The sequence below is a fragment of the Podarcis melisellensis genome (genome assembly GCF_964234715.1).
Source record: "Podarcis melisellensis genome assembly, chromosome: 2".
NCBI classification, from domain to species: domain Eukaryota; kingdom Metazoa; phylum Chordata; class Lepidosauria; order Squamata; family Lacertidae; genus Podarcis; species Podarcis melisellensis.
Window position 1 is genome coordinate 107,241,336 of NC_138529.1, and position 19,441 is coordinate 107,260,776.

The 19,441-nt window shown below is 42.9% G+C and overlaps 1 protein-coding gene and 1 long non-coding RNA gene across 2 annotated transcripts in view; both read left to right on the top strand.

Moving 5' to 3' along the window:
• The window catches only part of LOC309364603 (uncharacterized protein), a 220,111-nt gene that overhangs the window by 20,806 nt on the left and 179,864 nt on the right, over positions 1-19,441 (top strand). The window lies entirely within an intron of this gene.
• LOC309365490 lies at positions 10,730-12,321 on the top strand. Its single transcript, XR_014166197.1, has 2 exons — positions 10,730-12,047; positions 12,143-12,321. It is a non-coding gene; the product is annotated as an uncharacterized lncRNA (long non-coding RNA).

Genomic DNA, 19,441 nt, shown 5'->3' on the forward strand with positions numbered 1-19,441 from the left:
ATATATATATATATATTTGCTTTCGTAGATTTTCACGGGTACAGGAATGCAGGTTTTGGTGTCCTCGGGTGTCTTCCCGTGTAAAAGTTGGGGTGTCTAGGCGACGTTTCGACGAGGTCTCACTCGTCATCTTCAGGCTGGTGCTTTCGGCTTCTTGTTACTGGAACAGAGCAGGATCTCAGAGTTTGAGTTCCTATAAATACTGTTGAGGGGGTGTGGTGTATAGCCTCCAATGTTCTGGGCAGAGAGGAAGTTCCCAGGCTAGTGTGCCTTTTCTTCTTTTGTTCCTTAATTACTTGAGGGATATCTTGAGTGATTTCTTGAGTGATATCCTGAGTACCACTTAGGTGGGTCATTAGGTGTGGATTAGTTGCTAAAGTCTTTGTGTCTTGACCTCTTGAACTTTGTGAAGAGTTTTTTCTGAGAAGATGGCTGTACTGCACTTAGTTGTGCTCTGGCTTGGCTTCGTGTATAGGGGCGAGCTGTGGTTTTGTGGCCTGTGTCAGCCAGATCTGTGTAGGGATTGCAGGGGGGTGCAGCATCCGGAGGTGCCACCATGGTTTGGCTACTGGATGGTGTCTGTAATTTATCTGTGGAGAGGGTCTGGGTTTGGGTCTGGTGTGGTTGATTGGTGATGGCGTTCTGTGTGCCTCTGGATCTGGTGTCAGTTTTTGTGGGGAGGGCTAATTTCCAGATGTCTGGCAAGCGGGATGTGTCGTCACGCTTGTTCATGTTGTGAGGGTGTTTCTCTATCTCGATGGCTTCCATGATTATTCTCTTGTGGTGATGTTCCATGTTAAAGAGCAATTTGGACAAACAAACAGACGAATAAATGCACGTATCGCAGAACACAAGAATGCCGTCAAAAAAGAAGAAAAAACTTCCTCTCTTTTCCAACACATGAAAGAAACAGGACACGAAATTAATTTTGCAGATTCCAAATTGCTCTTTAACATGGAACATCACCACAAGAGAATAATCATGGAAGCCATCGAGATAGAGAAACACCCTCACAACATGAACAAGCGTGACGACACATCCCGCTTGCCAGACATCTGGAAATTAGCCCTCCCCACAAAAACTGACACCAGATCCAGAGGCACACAGAACGCCATCACCAATCAACCACACCAGACCCAAACCCAGACCCTCTCCACAGATAAATTACAGACACCATCCAGTAGCCAAACCATGGTGGCACCTCCGGATGCTGCACCCCCCTGCAATCCCTACACAGATCTGGCTGACACAGGCCACAAAACCACAGCTCGCCCCTATACACGAAGCCAAGCCAGAGCACAACTAAGTGCAGTACAGCCATCTTCTCAGAAAAACTCTTCACAAAGTTCAAGAGGTCAAGACACAAAGACTTTAGCAACTAATCCACACCTAATGACCCACCTAAGTGGTATTCAGGATATCACTCAAGAAATCACTCAAGATATCCCTCAAGTAATTAAGGAACAAAAGAAGAAAAGGCACACTAGCCTGGGAGCTTCCTCTCTGCCCAGAACATTGGAGGCTATACACCACACCCCCTCAACAGTATTTATAGGAACTCAAACTCTGAGATCCTGCTCTGTTCCAGTAACAAGAAGCCGAAAGCACCAGCCTGAAGATGACGAGTGAGACCTCGTCGAAACGTCGCCTAGACACCCCAACTTTTACACGGGAAGACACCCGAGGACACCAAAACCTGCATATATATATATATATATATATATGCTTTCGTAGATTTTCACGGGTACAGGAATGCAGGTTTTGGTGTCCTCGGGTGTCTTCCCGTGTAAAAGTTGGGGTGTCTATGCGACGTTTCGACGAGATGACGAGTGAGACCTCGTCGAAACGTCGCATAGACACCCCAACTTTTACACGGGAAGACACCCGAGGACACCAAAACCTGCATATATATATATATATATATATATATATATATATATATATATATATATATATATATCCTTTTAAACTTCCTGATTATTACCGGGGGAGTACTAGAGCCTTTGCGGTATTCATTTTGTAGCAGTTGAAGAAGTAAACTCACCTCTGCTTCTCCATCACGTTGTCTATCTCCTCTTTTATAACTACCTCATGTCTGTTTATCTCAGTCAATGCTTTGTAGCGTGTTTATTACAACAAAATAATCTACAACAATGAAGAAATAATTTACAACTTTAAAGAAACAATGGTGACGACCAGGAGTGGCTGCAAAACCTCAGACTTTTCTCTGCAGGCTGTAAGACCTACCTCTAAAAGAGCCTCTCTAAAGAAAACAAAAACAAACAAAAATCACTCGCTTCTATACGAACAGAGCAAAATGTGGAACAAATGAGGAAACGACTGAAATGAATGAGAACGAGAATGAGAAGGGAAGAGAAAGTCTACTCTCTCCTACCAATTTCTCTTACAGCCATAGTGAAGGACTGGCTATGCAAAGAAAGGGGTGTACCAAAAGCAGTGATAAATGCCTGAATATATTGGAACCAACACAAAATATCCTCAATACAGTCGATGAAGCATCCCCGAAACTGAAAGCCAAATCCCAAGTTCCCCCCGAACCATCGTTAGATCAAAAAATGGAGGAACTAATGTTAAAACAAATTTCGGAACTGGCCTCGGGAAAAATTAAACCTTCGAAAGACTCTTATCCTCATTCCCACGAGACAAATGAAGAGGGTCTCTCAATCATCAAATGGCTAGTGCTCCTTACTGAGGACATTGAATCCATAAAGTCCTACTTGGACATTTGCACAAAAATTCTTACCATCATGGCTGACTCCTGCAAAACTCTTTGGAGAAAACCCGTTGGAATGCCTGCAAAATAGGAAAGTAAGCATGGCCTCGCCCCCACCCTCTGTAGGAGTGGCCCTTTAAGGAAGGGTAAGAAAGCCTGCAGAGCTAATGCTTGTAAAAGGAGATCCATAGTTGTAAAAAATGTTTAAAAAAGTAAAAACATAAAAAATCTTAAGACAGTGCATTATTAAAAAATGGTTTTTAAAAAGCTTTTTAACCTACTAGAGAGCACAACAGCCTCTGGGACTACAGGGAACCCGGTGAAGTCTTCAGCCAAGAAGTCAGTTAAACAGGATTTGCCCCCAAACGGCTGTGCTGATTGTCTAAAACCTTCAATGCTTGCTCCACCGCCAAGCTCGAAGCAAGATTTGTCGCCCCAAGATCCATGGTCCTACGTTTTAACTATAGACTACTCCAAATCAAAAAAGGAGAGCATTCCAACAAATAAGAACTGGAAGCTGGTGTTGCTTCAAAACAAGCTTGTTTTCTCAAGCTATCCTAAGCCTCCAGGATTCTTATCTCAAGGGGATCGCAAAGTCCATTTACTGAACTTCATTAAGGCATATATGCCAGGTACTTTGAGTAATCCCTCGGAGCTGGACCAAGTGGAATATCTATATTTTGATGGCTTGCTTGCCAGGGCGGTGGTTACATTCCATGATTGGAGAATGGCAAAACTGATATATAAACACAGAGAACACCTAAAGACAAGTGGTGTAAAAATATCAAGGTACTTTAAAAATGAGGCCTCTCCTATCCCACTATTCACCAGTCCTGCGACCTCGACTGCAACACCTCATCAAAAGGCTGAACACCACACTAATTGATATAAAAGACACTGAGGACTCACCTAATCACCACCCAGAGTTACTTATTAATGATCTTCAAAGACCAGACTCACCCGGGACTTTATATGAGGTGAGCCAAGGTAACGGGTTCGAAAGTTTTGAAAATAATTTAATCTACTGCGCTCTCCCCCAAGAAACTCAGAACAAAATACTTTATAGACTGAATAACCTTCGCTCTTGTTTGACAAATTTGACGAAGGACCAACTGGGACTACATAATCAAAACATATCTGAGTATGTCCCAGATCAGGCCTCATGCCTCTATCGTCACGAACTGGATCTATGGGCCGAGAAACCCTCCGTTACCCCAGGCCAAGATGTTGCTGTGGAGATGAATCCATCCTCTCAGATCCTGGAGCTGAAACGCCCCTCCTATAACCCAGCTCGCATGCAATCCATCCCAGAGGCAAACCTAGTCACTACATTAGCATGGGATAAAATGAGAGAATTAAATGAGACTGAATTGGGCTCCCCAAATAAAGTGCCCAGCATAGGTGCGACAGGTTGCAACCCTAGCATTCCACCCTCCTCAAATGTGAGCATTCTGAATACATCTTTAAACATAATTGAATTAGCATCTGAACTATATGATCCCGCTGAAAGGGATAATAGTAAGAACCAGAGGAACTTGGTGTGACATCCGGAATGCACCACGCATACCTCACTAGCACCCTTAAATCAAAGTTCTCTCCAAACTCTTTCTATTATGTCCTGGAATGTAGCTGGACTTTCATGTAAATTAGCTGATCCTGATTTTATAAATTTTCTTGAATCTTATGATATAATACTTTTGCAGGAAACCTGGTCTCTTAAACCTTTAAATATTCCTAATTTTATTACCTATAATTTACCCGCTACTAAAATGTCAACAAAAGGTCGCCCTAAAGCCGGTTTGATCTGTGGTATTAAACAGTCTTCTAACCTTAAAATTAATTATATCAGAAATATTGGAGGGTTTGCACAACTGTTATCACTTACCATTGTATACAGGGAAATTCTTCTAAATATATATTTTCCTCCCATAGAGCTGGAAATTAGACCAGATTATGGTTGGAATATAGTCTCTGAAGAGTTGTATTTAATACGTAGTAAATCTCCAGATATTCCCCTGATTGTAATGGGAGACACCAATGCTCGAATTGGATCAGACAATACAGCTCTCTATAAACGCTATGGCTCAAATCTAGCTGAAGATGCCCCACTTCCATTGAGAATAGGGAGGAATTCTAAGGACATCATTATTAATAAAGTGGGAGGAAAGCTTCTACAATTGGTTTTAGAATTGAACCTCTCATTTTTGAATGGCTCAATGTGGCCGGATATTCCAGGAAATTTTACTTTTAGCTCCAAAAGGGGTAGGAGCGTAATCGACTATTCTCTAGTTTCCGTTGAAATGTTAAATGAAATTGCCTCTTTTACAGTTGTACCTCGCTCAGAGAGTGACCATTTCCCAATAGTTTTAGAGATGTACAGGAATCCTAGAAATAATGATATTAGACCTCCTATTAGTATTGGTAAGACTATTTATGCCAAAAGAATTTATATAAGTGATAAAAATAGGGAGGATCTATTAGCAGTGTTTGAAAATAACCCAGTTCTTCTGGAACCTGTGGCTAACCAAAATTTGATGCCCTTGGAGGATAATGATTGTTACTCATAGGCGCCGACTCCATGGGGCCTGAGGGGGCCCGAGCCCCCTCAAAAATTCGTTTGGGGGGGCAGAGCCCCCCCAATAATTTTAGAAAATTATTACCGTAAATTTCGCTCTCTAACGTGCAGATTTTTTCTCCTAAAAAGTAAGGGGAAATGTCTGTGCGTGTTATTGAGCGAATGTGTGGTCCCTGGAGCTGACTCGCCGGAGCGCAGGGGCAAAAATAGGCAAAAATCAGATCGGGTGGGCGGGCGGAGGGAAGGCGGAAGCTGCTGCTTTCCTGCATTCTACCTCAGGGTCTTACTGCCCACCCGCTTCTGTTGCTGCGTTTGCTCAAACTCAACAAAGAGCAGGGAATCCCCTGCCCTCCTGGCAAGCAGAGGGTTAAGGAAAGGATCGAGTCCTTCCTTCTAATTCTTTCCTAGTCACACTGCGTGCAGGCTCCAGCCCATCACCTCCTCCTCCTCTCCGTGCTCTAGGGACTCGCAGGCAGCCAAAAAACAGGTGGGAGAGAGAGAGAGGGCTGGCTGGGGGGGGGACTTTTGCCTTCCTTTCCTCCCCCCCACCCTGTTAAACTCCTCCCCTGCATTCTTAGCCAGCTGCTTCTCCGCACACCCCTCTTGTGCTTCTTGTCCCTTCTGTGTTTTTCCTCCCCTCCCCATTTAAAACGTGGTGACAAAGCACGGATCCACATGGATCCTCAGGATTTTTGCATTGGGTCACCCCAAATTCACCATCAGATCACATTACATGTCCATGGCTACAGTCTGTACCAAAAAAATCACGCACCCACTGTTGCCTGGGGCTGCAATGGTGCAAAAACGTGGTTACAAAGCACGGATCCACATGGATCCTCAGGATCTTTGCATTGGGTCACCCCAAATTCACCATCAGATTACATAGCATGTCCATGGCTACATCTTGCACCAAAAAAATCACGCACCCCCTGTTGCCTAGGGTCACAGTGGTGCAAAAACGTGGTTACAAAGCACGGATCCACATGGATTCTCAGGATCTTTGCATTAGGTCACCCCAAATTCACCATCAGATCACATAGCATGTCCATGGCTACATCTTGCACCAAAAAAATCACGCACCCACTGTTGTCTAGGGTCACAGTGGTGCAAAAACGTGGTTACAAAGCATGGATCCACATGGATATTAGTACTAGTTTAGTACTGTATTTCTATATTACTATAGTACTGTATTAGTTATTTTCAAATACTTAAATATTTTTAGGGTGTAAGACCCAATTAAAGCCCGTTATTTACATACAGTATTACAGTATTTACATACAGTATTAGGCATACTGTATTAACTTTATTAACTGTATTAAAGCATTAACTTTGAGATATTATTTTTATTTAATGAACCCTCAGCCTTATTCAAAGTAAGCTTAAATTAGCTATTTCACTTATTAATCAAAGTGCTATTACTGTGCAACAGCAATATTTTATGTTTTATTCTTTTAATGATAGTTTAGGATTTATTTAAATATCATTTCAGTCTTTTCAGAGCTATATATTCACTGCTCTGTAATAGTCTATAAGCATAATTGTTACTGTAAATTAAATTAGCTTTTTACGAAAATACCGTGCGTGTTTATGTTTTGTTTCTTTTTTCAAAGCCAAAAAGTGTTTCAGGCTTGTCGAGTTTCCCGGAGTGTGGAGTTATAGAGAGTCGAGTTTTTGGGGTTCTAATGTTGATCATATGACTCTAAAATACTTTTAAAAAACTTTAAAACTCACTAGTTTTCATCTAAAATTTAGAAAACTTCCCGCGGCAGGACCCCGGTATGGCCCCCCCCAATATTTTTTATAAGTCGGCGCCCCTGTTGTTACTATAAGACTATCCAGGAATTATTTTCTTCTTTTTTAGACCCTCAATCCAGCAATAAACCTTTAAATAAGTATAATTGGTTTGATAAAGATTGTATTAAGTATAAGAAAGAACTTAGAACTTGTCTAAAAGAAGCCTATATTACCAACTTTCAAGGTCTCTGGAAGACTTATTTTGAAATGAAAAATGCTTTTAAGAACATGCTCCTGGAAAAAAAATCTGAGTTTGCACTAGCCAAATGGTCTAAAATTGTCACTGCATTAGAAATTAAAGATACTAAAACTTTTTGGTCACTTCTCTCAATAAAAGATACCACTGAGTTCCCTAATATAAGCGATGAGGTTTGGATTTCACATTTTACTGCTGTTTTTTATGATCACCAAGTTTGTAAAAAGGAAAATTTTAAAGTTTCTTTGGCAAAAACCACACAATTTCAAATTACTGTTGAGGAGATGAAAAGAATAATCCTTTCGTTTAAGCAAGGGAAATCACCTGGTATGGATGGCATCCCAATAGATCTGTTGAGATTAGATATAGAATGGTGGGCCATTAAACTTGTGCCACTTTTTAATTCTATCTATCGCTCAGCCCTTGTACCTAAGTCGTGGAACAACTCAATAGTGGTACTGATCTTCAAAAAAGGTGATAGGAATTGCCAAGAGAATTACAGGCCTATAAGTTTGTTACCATGCATAAGCAAAATCTATGCTAAATCTCTGCTTATTAAATTGGAAGAATGGATGCTGACAAAAGGTCTACCTGGTAAAGAGCAGGCTGGTTTTAAGGCAGGCTCGTCAACTCTTGACCAGTGTCTAGTGTTAAGTCATCTTGTGGATAAATATGTCATGAGAAATAAACGGAAACTCTGTGGCATTTGTGGATTTAAAAAGTGCCTTTGATTCGGTCGACCGCAACAAACTATGGACTAAACTAGAACAGCTTGGTATTGACCCATATTTACTTACACTGATTCAAAGTTTACATTCTAATAACCAAATATATGTTAAAGTATCAAAAGATGGTAGACTTGCAGGTCCTATTCTGAACAATCGAGGAGTTAGGCAAGGCTGTATCTTGGCCCCCACCCTATTTAATCTTTTTTTATCTGACCTACCATTATGCCTTCAAAACGCAACCACTCATACTCCTTATTTAAACAGTTGCCCACTCTCTTTACTACTTTATGCAGATGATGCTGTAATTATTTCACTCTCTGTTTTGGGTTTAAAAAAATTAAGAGTTTCTCAAACTACTGCTCTCTTAATAATCTCAAAATTAATTATGATAAGACAAAGATTATGCAATTCAGAAAGAGAGGGAACCCAAAAGGCTGTATAATTAATGGACATCTAATACAGGAAGTTAAGCACTTCAATTATCTGGGAATCACATTTAAAAATAATATGAATTGGAATACACATATATGTGCTGCTATAGCTAAGGCCAAAGTGACAGCCCACCATATAAAATCCTATTTTTTTTCTCTAGTAGGAAACAGATTCATCCCAGCTGTATTGCAAGTAATTGATATGAAACTTTGTGCCCAACTTCTATACGGCACACCAGTGTGGATTTCAGGTGACCTCAAGAGGTTGGATAAATTTTACGCTTCCCTTTTGAGGTCATTATTAGGACTTGCAAACTCAGTAAAATATGAAACAATGTGTTGTGAGCTGGGAATATTGCCTTTATCAGTAAGAGCATGGCTGAGGACCTTGAAATATTGGATCTTCCTCCATTATAGAGCCCTATCCCCTAATTCTCTACTTTACGATCTTTTCAGTGATAGTGCAATCTACAATCTATCATTGATATGTAGGAGAAAACTGGATTCTATAGGGCTCATTCTAACTGACTTTGAAATCTCTGATCCCAAAGATACATGGGAATTTGGAAGACTCTCACAGAAAAAAGTGCTCTCGCCATGCTTGAGGTTGCAAAGCATAGCACCTGCTCTCCTATCCACTTAAATCTCCCTTTGTGTAGAGATTTCCAAAAGGGATACATGACAAATCTGAAGAAACATGAATCGTGTAGGCTGTTTATGTTGGCCAGATTTAACATGTTTCCCTCGGTGGTAGTGAGAGGAAGATATTTAGCTATCCCAGAATCTGAGCGTCTCTGCAAATGCAGTAAAAAGGAACTAGATACTTTAGAGCATATATTCTTTTCCTGTGATTTTGGCAGTTATGCCAGAATACAAGTATATGAGGCCCTAAAATTCAATAAACAGATTTTTACTCAACCAACTGTTCAGGACATGCTGGCGGTCAGCGATGATCAAATTTAATAGCGGCCGAATTTTTAAGAGCTGTCCATGAAGAAAGAATGGGCCATGATAAAGAGACTTAGTGGTTGTTAATGGTAGGTGATGTTGTTGCGTTGTATTATTATTTTATATTATATTGTCTTATGTTATTCATGTACACCGTTTAATTTCTGGGAGTTAAGAATAGGACTAGGATAAATTGTGTTTGCTGTACCCATATTTTATACACTTTGTATATGATGTTTGTTTGTTAATGTGTGGTGTGCTATGCCTAATAAAGGATTTTGAATTGAATTGAATTAGAACAAAGACAAACAATTTTTTTAAAAAACAAACAAACCCTTTTCTTCTTTACAAACCATTATCTTCTCAATCCAAGATTTGCTTTTCATATATATATAAATATTTTGTTAGCAAGGGGGTACAGAAATAATAATAAAAAAGCTACAATAAAAGCATTATTAGCATTAAAAAAGAAATGCTTTTGGATCTTCAAGGCATTGAGTTACAAATTAAGGCAAAGATCAACCATTTCTTCTGCAAGCTGTTCCCCATTCAGTATTTCCCATCTTCAGCCTTCTGAACTATGTTCCTCTGCAAACCACTGGTCCAAATCTATACAGTCCTCCTGCTCCCGGGAAGATTCAGAGGGAGGCTCTCACGAATGCGCCTCAGTGCAGCTCTCCTCAGCTGGGTCCCTGGTTAGGTTTTGGTTTAGGGGAGCAAGCATGGGCCTGGCCCTTGGGTGGGGGCGAGGGGAGAAGGGAAGAGAAGTAGAGGGGATGCTTATTTTTCCTTGCAAGGCTAGTTCTTGTTTCTCCCAAGTATGCGCCTGTAATCAGCAAGTGTGCATTTAGCAGGAGTGTATCCCTTTGTCTTGGAGTGCAAGTTAATTCAGAAGGCATTAGAGTGAAGCGTGTGTATCGCATATGTTAAGTTGATTGCAACCTTTTTTAAAAAAATTAATATTCTTTATTCATTAAAAAATTTGCATGTCTATGCAAACTCATCCATTCTTAAGGAAATTAGCCCTGAGTGCTCATTGGAAGGACAGATCGTGAAGCTGAGGCTGCAATACTTTGGCCACCTCATGAGAAGAGAAGACTCGACTTCCGGGGTCGGCGCCATCGGTAATGGTGGATTCCCTCTAACTTTGAGGGATTAAGCTTTGCGGAAATTTGGTCTTTCTGCTGCGGCAAAGCGGGGACCCCTCTAAAAATCACAGGCAGGTGAAGCCTGTGACCATGGGACTCAGCAGGCACCTTCAGCGCCCCCCCCCCAATTTACAAGGGAACCCGACTACGGGCTTCGGAGCGAACGGGGTGAGAACCAACTGCTTCTTCCGTGGAGCGAAGCCGCACAGCTGCTGCCGGAGAGCGCTGACTTTTTTCCTGTGACAATTCGGCCATCAAAACAACTACCTGTGAGTAGGTTAAATCTGAAGATCTGAAAATAAGGGAAACATAGGTTTAATTTGGCACCGAAGCGGGAAGGTTTAAACAGGAAGTCTGCCTTCCGCTTCTTGTAAACGGATCAAAGCAAAGAACTTCTAAGCTAAGACCTGGAAAGTTGACTGAAAAGGACTATAATCCTAACATCAATACAAGAGATCTCCCTCCCTTGGTTGGAGGAGGGGGGGAAAGGGAGAAGTAAATTTTCCTGCAAAAAGAGAGGAAAGGAAACAAAAGTCCACCGCTTAAAGCCTGGGAACGGGCTGCCAATGGACAATAAGATTGCCGCATTGTGAAGCGCGCTGCTTATGGACAATGTAATTTTTGACAGCTAACTCTGCAAGAGAGATACATTGTTTCTGACTGGTTTCTCCTGATTTTAAGGTAACAGAAAACTAACTGAAATTGAAACTGTTACTTATTTTGTTAAATGGGGGACTAGAAAGAGTTATTTTAATGCAACAAGCATTGACTGTTACTGTGTCCCCCCAGAGAAAGTTTGAAATTGTTACAACAACTGGCCAGGGGAATTTTCCACTTCAAAACAAACTCTGGCCGTGGGATCGACCTTGGGCTCCAGTTAAAGTGTTATGGCAGATGGAAAAGAAAAAATAGACTTGCTTCAAGAAAAAACAACAAGGTCTGGTAAATCGTGGCAGCAGCGAAGAGCATCAGCATCTGGCCCTTCTGCATCACCAGGGGCAGCATCTGTTCAACTTAAGTCAAAAGGAATGGCATCTGAAGATGTGTTAGCTCTGGCATTAGGCAAAATTAATGAATCTTTGGAAAAATTAAACAAGTAGCTGAAGCATCAACTAAAATTGATCAAAACACTACAAACATTAATAACTTTGGGACAGAAGGTGAATACTAATACAGAAACTATTGAGAAATTGCTGCAGGAATCTACTTTGACCCGAAAGACAGCTGAAGAAGCAAAGGAAAAAGCAGTTGCCGTAGAGGAGAAGATACCACCGATATGTAGGCAACTCGAGGACCATAGGTCAATGTTGTCTATGATTGAATTGAAGGAAAAACAAACGAACTTGAGGATCAGGGCCGTACCTGAACTTGAGAAAGACAACCTAAGTGACTTTCTTATGCAGGAATTTGCAGACTTTTGGAACCTAGATTCTGAGAATCAAGACTTTAAGATAGTAAGTGCTTTTAGGCTTGGAAGGGGGGGAGAGAACAGGGTGAGAGACTGTTTGATCACCCTCCGAACAAAAGAGGAGAGAGATAAAATCTTGAGTCTGCATTTTCAGAAGACCTTGGAAATACATCAATTAAGAGTGGAGATATTTAAAGACATCCCGAAATACCTTCTGGATCTTAGGTCCAGCTACGGAGATCTGGTTGCCCTGCTAAGAAGTAATAGAATTGTTTTCAGGTGGGAATTTCCCCAAGGCCTATCCTTCAGCTTTAAAGGAAGAAAGATAAAAATAAGATCAGTGGACGATAAAGAAAGATTTTTGAAAGATCACAGAGAAGACCTGCAGAAAGAATCTGGAGAAGAGCCAAGAGCACTAAAAACAGGAATACTAGACATAGCAACACTACCTTTTGGATTGGACAACTCAGAGAAAGTGATACCACCGACAGAACAAGAACAAACACTGGGTGCAGTTGGAGGAAAAGCAAAGTAACTACATCATGGCTCTGCAACTATTAAGTTGGAACATTAATAGTTTTAACTCCCTGCAGAAAAGGAAAAAAGCCTTTCATTTATTAAAAAAGGAACAATTGGACTTGATTTGTTTACAGGAAACACATGTGATAAGGCTACACAGAAAAGTATTGATCAATAAAAGATTGGGTCAAGAGTTTATCTCATCGGACAAGGTTAAAAAAAGAGGAGTAGTGATTTATGCAAAAGAGAGCCTATCACCGAAATTTATCTTCAAAGATGATCAAGGAAGATTTGTGGCAATTGAAATTCAAACACAAGGAGAGAAATTTTTGATAGTAGGAGTTTATGCACCAAATGAGGGGAAATCTGAATTCTTTAAAAAGTTGCATGAGACCTTGTTGGACTATCTGGACTATTATATCATCATGATGGGAGATATGAATGGAGTGGTATCTACAAATATGGACAAGGAACAGAGACAAGGACGGCAGACTACCAAAAACCTTTTTTGAGATGACTGACAATATGGACTTAGTTGACATTTGGAGAACAAAGAACCCCTTGGGTAGAGAGGGAACTTTCTTCTCTGAAGCCAAAATGACATGGACAAGAATTGACCAAATTTGGATAAGTAGAGGACTGGCTCCAAAGACTAGAAAAGTGGAAATTTCTCCTAAAACTTGCTCCGACCATAATGCTGTGAAAATGGAGATGAAACTAACACCGATTGGCTCCTTCAGATGGAGGATGAATGACACCTTGTTTAGAGACGAAGAGGTTACCAAGAAGGCCCAAAAAACTTTGAGAGATTATTTTGAGATAAATATGAATACTACCATTGAAAAAAGAGTAATCTGGGACGCAAGCAAAGCGGTTATGAGGGGGTTTCTGATTCAACAGAATGCAATAAAGAAGAGAACTCAAAATGAGAAAAAAGATAAAATTTTGGAGAAAATAAAAGAAGGCGAGAAGAAACTGAGAGCGAAACCAAAGTCACAAGAGATTCTGAGAGAAATAAAGCTACATCAAGTTCAATATATGAAAATGATGAATCAGGAAATAGAGTGGAAAATTAAACAGATGAGACAAAAGACATTTGAATCGGCTAATAAATGTGGGAAATTGTTAGCCTGGCAAATGAAAAAAAGACAAAAATTTAACACCATTGCAAATTTGGAAGTGGAAGGAAAGAATATACAGAATCCAGTGGAGATTAGAAAATGTTTCCAGAGATACTTTAAACAATTATATACACAAGGGCCACAGAAAGAGATTGATATAGATCAATTTTAAAAAACAAATGGACTACAAAAAATCTCTCAGGAAAATAAGTTAACATTGAACTATAAAATAACGGAACAGGAGGTAGAAGGTGCTATCCAGAATATGCACCTGGGTAAATCTCCAGGGCTGGACGGTTTAACTTCAAGATATTATAGATCTTTGAAAGATTGGATAATTCAACCACTAAAGGAAGTTTGTAATGGAATTTTGGAGGGGGGAAAAGCACCAGCGCCGTGGAAGGAAGCTTACATTACACTTATACCGAAAACTGAGTCTGAGAAGACACAACTTAAGAACTACCACCCCATATCTCTGCTTAATGTGGATTACAAAATCTTTGCAGATATTTTGGCTAAAAGATTAAAAAAAGTACTAGTGGAAGAGATTAATGAATGTTAGAATGATGTTGGCATGAAGTTAAGTGGTTCTAGCAGCAATGTTATAAAGGAGTACAGTGGTGCCCCGCAAGACGAATGCCTCGCAAGACGAAAAACCCGCAAGACGAAAGGGTTTTTCGGTTTTTGCGACGCTTCGCTAGACGATTTTCCCTATGGGCTTGCATCGCAAGACGAAAGCCCATAGGGAAATCTCGGGGACCTTTTTTTAAATGCTGGCGGTGGGGAGCAAAGCCTTTCCCCCCCTCCGGACTTCAGAAGAGGTCCAGGAAGGCCGGCGGGGGCGAAAGGCTTTGCTCCCCACCGCCAGCATTTTAAAAGCGGTCCGGGATAGCAGGGAAGCGCTTCCCGCTATCCCGGACGGCTTTTGAAGGCAGGCAGGGGGGGGCAAAGACTTTTGCCCCCCCTGCCTGCCTAACCGGGGGCTTTTAAATCGCCCCGGGACTGTCCAGGGCGATTTAAAAGCCCCGGGACTGTCCGGGGCGATTTAAAAGCCCCCGGACGGCTTTTGAAGCCTCCCCCCGCCGCCCGGCTTCGGGGCATCGTCCCGATGCCGGGCGGCGGGGCAGGAACGCCTCCCCCAGCCGCCCGGCTTCGGGGCATCGTTCCGATGCCGGGCGGCAGGGCAGGAACGCCTCCCCCCCCGCCCGGCATCGGAACGATGTCCCGAAGCCCGGCGGCGGGGCGGGAAAGCCTCCCCCCGCCGCCCGGCTTCGGGGCATCGTCCCGATGCCGGGCGGTGGGGCAGGAACGCCTCCCCCAGCCGCCCGGCTTCGGGGCATCGTCCCGATGCCGGGCGGTGGGGCAGGAACGCCTCCCCCAGCCGCCCGGCTTCGGGGCATCGTCCCGATGCCGGGCGGTGGGGCAGGAACGCCTCCCCCCGCCGCCCGGCATCGGAACGATGTCCCGAAGCCGGGCGGCCGGGCGGGAAAGCCTCCCCCCGCCGCCCGGCTTCGGGGCATCGTCCCGATGCCGGGCGGTGGGGCAGGAACGCCTCCCCCAGCCGCCCGGCTTCGGGGCATCGTCCCGATGCCGGGCGGTGGGGCAGGAACGCCTCCCCCAGCCGCCCGGCTTCGGGGCATCGTCCCGATGCCGGGCGGTGGGGCAGGAACGCCTCCCCCAGCCGCCCGGCTTCGGGGCATCGTCCCGATGCCGGGCGGTGGGGCAGGAACGCCTCCCCCAGCCGCCCGGCTTCGGGGCATCGTCCCGATGCCGGGCGGTGGGGCAGGAACGCCTCCCCCCGCCGCCCGGCATCGGAACGATGTCCCGAAGCCGGGCGGCCGGGCGGGAAAGCCTCCCCCCGCCGCCCGGCTTCAGAACGATATCCCGAAGCCCGGCGGCGGGGCGGGAAAGCCTTTGTCCCCCCTGCCTGCCTTCCCAGGGGCTTTTAAATCGCCCCGGACAGCGGAGAAGTCCTCCGCTGTCCCGGGCGATTTTAAAATGCCGCCCGCCAGAAGAGGTCGGGGGAAGGCGGTTTCCATAGGAACGCATTAATTGATTTTCAATGCATTCCTATGGAAAACCGTGCATCGCAAGACGAAAAACTCGCAAGACGAAGAGACTTGCGGAACGAATTAATTTCGTCTTGCGAGGCACCACTGTATGTAAAAATGGATCGTTATCAGATGAGAATGTAAAGATATAATACATTCAGGTAGAGGAATAAGATAAAAACAAGGAGGGAAAAGATTTGCTGATTTAACTAACTGAACTGGAATACAAAAAAGGGAGGTGTGAGGAGGTCAGGAAAACAAGTAAACGAAAGATAAGATATGAAAAGATTGATTTGATTTTAATTGTTTTTTGCTTTTCTGTATTTTGTAATTTTTTCTTTTCTCTCTCTCTCTTTTTCTCTTATTTTGCAACTTTTTTGTAATCTTTCTTTAAACTTTAATAAATATATTTAAAAAAGAAGAAGAAGAAGAGAAGACTCCCTGGAAAAGACTCTGATGTTGGGAAAGATGGAGGGCACAAGGAGAAGGACGACAGAGGACGAGATGGTTGGACAGTGTTCTCGAAGCTACAAACATGAGTTTGATCAAATTGCGGGAGGCAGTGGAAGACAGGAGTGCCTGGCATGCTCTGGTCCATGGGTCACGAAGAGTCGGACACGACTAAACAACAACATACAAACATTATGTACAATCTCTTAACAGGTAGAAAAAACAAAATAATAGAAAATAGAAAATTTATAAAGAAAGAAAAAAATAAAGAATTAAAAAAGATAAGAAAGCAAGAAATAATAGTAAGGAAAAAAGACAAAGTTATTTACATAGTAAAACTACTCATCGACACAATCATTCCCATCCCGCTCATTCTACTGTTTGATATAACATTCTTTTTTACACAGGCTTACATTATATAATACCATTTCTTTCTGCTTTGTATACATTCCTTTGATCTTTTTCTTTACAAATATCATTCAATTTCTGTTCATATGGAGTTATTTGTACAATAAAGTTTTACATAATTCTGAAATATTATCCATTCTCTAGTTGTTTTTGTTTCCATATTCCTCTAACTGATCTCGTCAGTTTTGCTAATTGTAGATATCATAACATGAGTATCTACCAATCTGTAATCTCTGGGAGCGTTTCATTTTTCCAGCTCCTTGCTATAAGGGTTCTAGCTGCTGTTATACCATACATAAACAATGATCTTATAACTTTTTAAATTTCTGATGGTAATATACCAAGTAGGAAAATCTTTGGGTTTTTTTTAAATAGTTTCTTAAACTCGTTCTAAATATCATTCCCGTATTTGCCAATGGCTACACAGGTCCACCACGTATGATAGTATGACCCCTTCTTTTTTTTACATCTCCCACAGGTTGATGTTTTCCCTTTATACATTTTAGCAAGCTTTTGGGGGGTAAGATGCCATCTATATACCACTCCCTGCAAGGCCTTTCCCACCTGGCCTAGGGGGCGGGGCCCAGACTCACCCAGCCCTATTTAACATGTATTCTGTAGTTGACCTCCTTTGTAATGTGTTGTTTTGAAATCTTGAAGATAATAGTTTAGTTTTCTGTTACGTTGCTTTGACCGTATACTCTATATTTCACATTTTTCACATTGTTTTATTTACCGTATTTTTCGCTCTATAACACGCACCCGACCATAACACGCATGTAGTTTTTAGAGGAGGAAAACAAGGGAAAAAAATATTCTAAACTTAACAGTGGATGTATGATTTTTGTGGTTCATTCTGTGGCCACAGACATGTGATCTGATGGTGAGTTTGGAGTAGCCCAATGCAAAAATCCTGAGGATCCATGTGGATCTGTGCTTTGTAACCGCGTTTTAAGTGGGGAGGGAAGGAAAGCACTCAAGGGACAAGGAGCACGCATGGAATGTGTGGAGAAGGATGCTGCTAATCATGCAGAAGAGGGGTTTAAGGGGAGAAGGCTCCTCTCCTCTCCCTCTTTGCTCCTTTAAAGCAAGCAGGCTCTGCTTTTCTTCCTCCTCCCCGGCTTTTTAGCGAGCTGAAAATCTTTCCTGCTATTTAGTGAGCTGAGTGTTGAGGAGAAAGGGACAGAGAGCCTGCTTGCTTTAAAGGAGCCAACCGGACACTCGTGTAAGCGGCTCCTCACCTCTCCCGCTTTGCTCCTTTAAAGAAACAGGCTCTCTGTCCCTCTCTTCTCCCCTCTCAGCGGCTCTTCTCCCGCTTTGCTGTTTCAAAGCGAGCCACGGAGGAGGGAAGCATTTGCTCCGTAACACGCACAGACATTTCCCTTTACCTTCTAGGAGGGAAAAATGTGTGTCATGGAGCGAAAACTATGGTATGTTTTTTGATTTAGTATGCTGTAAATCACTTTGAGGTTTTTCTTAAAATTATAAAGTGGTATAGAAATTAAATAAAAGAAGTATAGAGCAGGGATATCCAACATGGGGTTGCTCAGATGTTGGGCAACAACTCCCATAAGCCTCAGCCCAGATGGTCAAGGTTGATGAGAGGTGTAGTTCAAAAGCTCAAGGGTGGAAAATCTCACCCGTATACAATCCCGTATACAAATAGCCAATTCAGTTTCCTAGCTGCCAGCCTTTATGTGGCCAAAATGGAACCCTTCTTCCAAGGAAGAGAGGGAGGTACCAGTAACCTTGAGGCAGCTCCAGTGGTTACGTATGTCCAATAAATTTTTAGGTGGGGGGAAAGATAGCCAAAGCCACACAATGAGAACTGGACATGCTCAGTGGGTACAGAAAACTGGCTGTGGGGGTGGGGCGCTGGTGGACAGCAGGAATGGAAAACTGGAGAGGGATGGATAGCAATGGAGTGTGCTGGAAAAGGGTAATGTTTTGGATCAGAAGCACTCAGTGCCTCAGCATTTTCTTCCATGTCTTTACTGGACAGGCTGCTCTGGTGCACTGGAGATAGAGAGAGTGTACCTTGCCTTCAACTTCTTCTCAATGCCAGCATCCCCCTTCCTTCATCCACAGCCATAGATGACGATTTCTGAGCCTGATGGGGGTTGCAATTCAGCAACATCTGGAGGGCCAGAGGTTCCCACACTTACTTGCAGGCTCCGGCCTAAGACCGAGATCATCAGAGTTGGGTCCTTGTTGACTAAGAGCGCCGCGGATTATGGGAGTTGTAGTCCAACAACATCTAGGGACCCAAGATTGAATGACACCGGCTTGTAGGACATATTGTTGCCTAGGCTAAGCAGTCCTGGGTCTTGGGAGGAGGCCACACGTATACCACCTTGAGTTTCGTGATGGAAGAAGGGAAGGATACGGCAGCAGAAAAGTAGAATGTTTCTTAAATAAATCAAGGCCCATGGTTGCTTTTTGCTAAGCCCTGCTATATATGCCCACAGGACTCTGCCACATGTTGGATTTTGGGCAGGGGGAAGTGTGTTGCCAGGATACTTTTTTCATTCTGCTTGCATTCTTTGTGTATAAAGAATGTAAATCATTTTAACTGATTTTAATAGCATTCTGATATTGCTTTAAACTGCCCAGCAACACCTTCAGCTTATGTGGGTTTCCCTTGTTGATTCCAGTATCCATCCGGTCAAGACCAGACCCAGAGGCAGGGATAGTCTTCAAACAACGACTAAGCCTGCCTCCTTGGTAATGACATGGTCTGGTCTTAGCGTAACTCCTCCTCCTGCCCATGATCACTGAGATCAGATGTCTCAGTGCATTCCCCCCCCCCCCCCCGTGGAACCTGCCCCAGCCATTCTGTTCGCTAGGGCCCACTCACATGCAGCCCTGATCCTGCCCCTTAAAAACAAAACACAAACTATACAACAACCAATAAAACAACAAAAAACAAA